Source organism: Gossypium hirsutum, chromosome A13 (genome assembly GCF_007990345.1).
Source record: "Gossypium hirsutum isolate 1008001.06 chromosome A13, Gossypium_hirsutum_v2.1, whole genome shotgun sequence".
In the NCBI taxonomy this organism is placed as follows: domain Eukaryota; kingdom Viridiplantae; phylum Streptophyta; class Magnoliopsida; order Malvales; family Malvaceae; genus Gossypium; species Gossypium hirsutum.
The window spans coordinates 23,452,579-23,457,983 of NC_053436.1; positions in this window are offsets into that span (position 1 = coordinate 23,452,579).

A 5,405-nucleotide genomic window follows, 5' to 3' on the forward strand; every position below is an offset into this window, starting at 1 on the left:
GCACTCTTAGTTATTTATTTATTCACTCGCATTTCATTCACGTTCTTATTCTCATAATTGCTATTGCATTTTTACTGTTGCTTTTCCTTAACATTCAGCAATATTAGTCAGTATACATTTTGCACTTATCCTTATTATTTTAATTTCCCCTTGTGTATTTAACTCGATTTTACCATAACTTGACCATCTCTATACCTAATCCGATCCTTGTGGAGACGATCTCACTTCTTACTTTATTACTTGATTCGATGTGTACTCTTGCACAATTCCCATATCATATTTACATTGTAACACCCCTTACCCGTATTCAATACCGGAATAGGGTACGAGGCATTACTAGAATTACATCGTAAGGGAACATACAAATCGAGTCATAAATTTGCATATAAATTAAAACCATTTATATTTAATCATAAAGTCCGTAATACGAGCCTTCGAGGCCCAAGACATGCATTGGAAATGGTTTGGGACTAAACCGAGCACTTAGGAAATTTTTACAAAACTTAGAAAAAATTTTCCATGTACAAGGGTCGCACGCCCGTGTGGTTTGGGACACGCCAGTGTGGGCATGCCATGTGGTCACACACGCCCATGTCCCTAACTCGTGTAACTCTCTGTTTTGCAAAGCATGAACAAATTGAGGTCATACGACCAAGTCATACGCCTCTGTGCTAGGCTGTGTAGTTAATTAAATTTTCATAAAATAGGTGCAGGCTTCACACGACTAGGACACATGCCCGTGCTTGAGGCCATGTCCCTCACACAGCTGAGAGACACGCTCGTGTGCTCAATTCTGAGCATTCTGTTTCTCAAAATTAAGGTGTAGGGGACACACGGCCAGAACGACTTGTGCCACACACGCCCGTGTGTCTACCCGTGTGGACAAAATAAAGGCTATTTACCAAGCCATTTTCCACCCTCACTTACACCTGCACACACACAAGTTCAATGGCATAAATCATGGTGTACTTAGGTAACCAAAACATCTATAATCAAGGTTAGAACATATCATTTAATTATCAACGCATAACATATTTACAACATCATATTCTACCAAACCAAATCATACCAACCTTACATCCACAAGTACCAACACAAATACTTTTATCATGCATAATTCTTCTTAGGTTTCCTAGCATACCAATGAGCCAACCTCAACCATTCAACAACAAAATCATTAAGTCACATTCAACCATTCACCAAGCATTTGTATACCACATCATAAAGGAGATATTTGCACATGTACGAATATACTTAAGCTTACAACCAATTTAACCAAAATGAGCCAATTTACATGGCATCAAGCCTTTGACTATTGCAAGCCAATATATTTGGCCAAAATCAAAATGACAGATATAAAAAAATGACCAAGTCCCTATACATGCCATATACTCAAAATGTTAAGATCATCGATACCCAAAATGATAGTTGATAGTGTGATGTGATCTCCGACGATCTCCAATCTAAACTAGCTTGGTGACACTATAAAACATGGAAATTAAAACGGAGTAAACTATATAGCTTAGTAAGCTCGTATGAAAGAAATAAGCTAATATTACCATACATTTAACATTTAAGTAGTATAATATAAGATTATGCAATTTACCATAATCTCATGACCTTAATTCATTCCATCACAAACTTACCTTGAATTCATCATTTCACAAAGTTAATAATCAAAAGCTTTATGTACATAGCTGTACCATCTTGTGATAACTTCATACTTATTCTCATCATTAGCATACCCAATGAACCACTCAAAATAATAATATCGGATACTCGGGAAACCTTGCACATAAGGTGCCACATATGTAGCCATTGCTACCTTTATCTCATATCACATATATGCTTGCTCTCGAGCCCACAACGGGCCTGTTCACACAAGCTGTCAAGTAACTGCAACATATGCTAATATACTTAGCCACGGTAGAACGTACAGGACCAGCACTCGGATCACATAGCATAAAAGCCTAGTGACATGTCACTTGTATCCTAATCTATTCCTAAGGTTCAATTGAGATTTCTCACTTGCCAAAACATAGTCGAACGTGTCCGTAGAGTCATTTACACAATTCATGAAGTATTAAAGCATTTAAAATATAATTATAATAAAGCTTATTTAACATACGAACTTACCTCTATTACAAAAAAAAAGCCAATGGGGTATATTCGTCAATTACTTTATTTTTCCCCCAATCTAGACCCGAACTTCATTTTTCTTGATCTATAATACCATATTTAACTTATTTAATCATAAAATTATTCAATTCAATCCAAAATCACATTATGGCAAAAATTACATTTTTGCCCCTAACATTTCAACATTTTACGATTTAGTCCCTAGGCTCGTAAAATGAATTTCATTCAATTTCATTACAAACTAAGCCTAGCCAAATGTTTTTTGTACTCATAACAGCCCACATATTTCATTTATTTACACTTTTCTACACATTTTATAGACCTTTACAAATAAGTCCCTATTTAACGTTTTTTATCGAAAATCCCTTTACAAACGTTGTTTAACTAACAATGAACATGCATTTTCTACCATCAAACATCAAAATACAAAAATATTCAACATGGGTAAAATTTTAGACTTTAACTTTCTTTCAAATTAGTCCTTGAAATAGCTAAATCAAGTTACAACTATCTCAAAAATATAAAAATCATTAAAAATGGGACAAGAGCGGACTTACAATCGAGCTTAAAAGCTTGGCAAAAACCCTAGCTATGTCTTCCTTGTGAATTTCGGCTATGGGGGGATGAAATTCAGAAGATGGACATATTTTATTTAGTTAATTTTGTCCTTATTAGCCAAATTACTAAAATACCCTTAATGCATAACTTTGAAATTCCACCTAACTATGTCCATTTTTGTCCATCCTAAGGTATAATGGTCTAAGTGCCATTTAAGGACCTCTAATTAAAAGTTCATAACAATTAGACGCCTTTACCTTATATAATTCAAGTTTTGCACCTATTGCAATTTAGTACTTCTAGTTAAATTGGGCACTCAATCGATAAAATTTCTTAACGAAATTTTCACACAATTATTCTATCATGTTGTAGACCTTAAAACAGTAATAAAATATTTATTCTACTAAAGATCTTTGGTCCTAAAACTACTATTTCGATTTGACCCAGAACTAGGTTGTTACATACATGCGACAAGTTTTTTGCGTCGTTGTTGAGGATCAACAATTTGGTGTAATTTGGTTTGGTTATTTTACTTAATTTAATTAGTTTATTTAACTTAGTTTAGGTTAATTTCTACAGGTTTGCCTTCAGTTCATGAAAAGAGGCATTCCTGCTAACAAAGAATATCCTTTTAACCCAAAGATCGAAAGAACTTTACGAGTAATACGAAAAGAACTGCCAAAAATGGCTAGGAACAAGAATGATCCTAGCCTCAATGACAATCTGAATGGTCAAGTTGCTAATCCTCCTATTCGTAGGGTGATACCTGGGGTGAGTGATAATTTGAATAGTCGGGGTGCCAATCCTAATGTTCATAGGGTGATAGATGACAGAGATAGATCAATCCGAAAGCATGTTGTTCCAATTTTGGATGACCTAAATCCAAGGATAGTTAGACCAAAAATACAGGCTCAATAATGTGAGCTGAAACCAATAATGTTTTAGATGTTGCAAACAGTAGGATAGTTTGGTGGATTGCCCACTGAAGATCCAAGACTACATTTACGACTTTTTCTTGAGGTTTGTGACACGTTTAGACAATAAGGTGTTCCTAAAGATGCTCTATTACTTAAAGTATTTCCATATTCTTTAAGAGATCGTGCGAGAGCATGGCTGAATGCTTTGCCGTCGAAAATAGTGGCATCATGGAATGATCTTGGCCAGAGGTTTTTTGTAACACCCCGTACCCGAGACCGTTGCCGGAGTCGAACACAAGGTGCTAACAGACTTAATTCATTTATTTGCACAGTCCATTTTAAAATTTCCAGACAAGCTAGCTAACTGCGTCACTGTCACCTTAAAAATTATATCTCGCGTTCCAAAATTCGAAAACCGGTTATGTAAATTTTTCCTGAAACTAGACTCATATGTCCATCTACAAATTGTTTTCTAGAATTTTTGGTCAAGCCAATTAGTACAGTTTATTAGTTAAAGTCTCCCTTGTTTCAGGGTTCGACTACTCTGACCTTCATGTATTACGGCTTAGATATCTCCCTGTACAGGGCTTCAATACCTATCCCGTTTATTTCTAAAGAAACTAGACTCGAAAAGAAATCTGTACATATAGGGCATGACTTCTAATTATCTCTGGTTGATTTATAGTGAATTTCCAAAGTTGGAATAGGGGATCCAGAAATCGCTCTGGCCCTATTTCACGAAAACTTAAACATCTCATAAAATGCGGCTCATATGATCATTTCGTTACTTTCCTATGAAAATAGATTCATCAAGGTTCGATTACATAATTTATTCACTATTTAATTCCATTCCTACTATTTTTAGTGATTTTTCAAATCCACACCACTGCTGCTATCAGCATCTATTTTTGAGGTAAACTTTACCTATTTCACGGTTTTCCATGAATCAACTAGAATTTGTCATACATAGCACCAAAATGATCATGATTAACCATTTCAATGGCTAATCGTTACCAAACATTTCCATACCTCTCAATGAACAACATACAAAACGATTATAATGCTATGCTCAAAGTATATATAAGCCATTTTCGCATGGCTATCCAAATATATACATTACCAAAAAGTACATGACTAACAACAAAGGGCAGTCCTATACATGCCATTTTCAAAGTTCAACTAAAAGAGTACCAAAAGGGATTTGATAGTGTGGACGACTTCGACTTTGACACTTCCGAGTCCGATAGCTGACGAACAAAATCTATAAAACAGAAAAATCAAAGCAACGGAATAAGCATTTAATGCTTAGTAAGTTTGAGTAATGAAATTATGCACATCTGAAGTATAGCATTCATATGACTAAACGAATAATTTCATATACACATATTCTCAAAATCATACTTACTTCACATTTCCAACCCTTATATTCATATATATGGGATCAACTTAACTAAAGGCCAGAAGCTTGTTAATCGATTGAGCGAATACTATTTAAAGGGAATCATCTATTCCAATGCATATACGAAACATACCTCATCGTTTGGATTTTACGAGCGTATTAATTGAAATTATTACAGCGAGATCGCTCATTCTATAACCAAGTACCTTCGGGATTTAGCCGGATATCGCAACTCACACAAATGCCTTCGGGACTTAACCCGGATATAGTAACTCGCACACATGCCTTCGGGTCTTAGCCCAAAAATAGTCACTAGCACAAATGCTTTCGGGACTTAGCCCGAGTATAGCAACTACTCGCACAAATGCCTTCGGGACTTAGCCCGGATATAG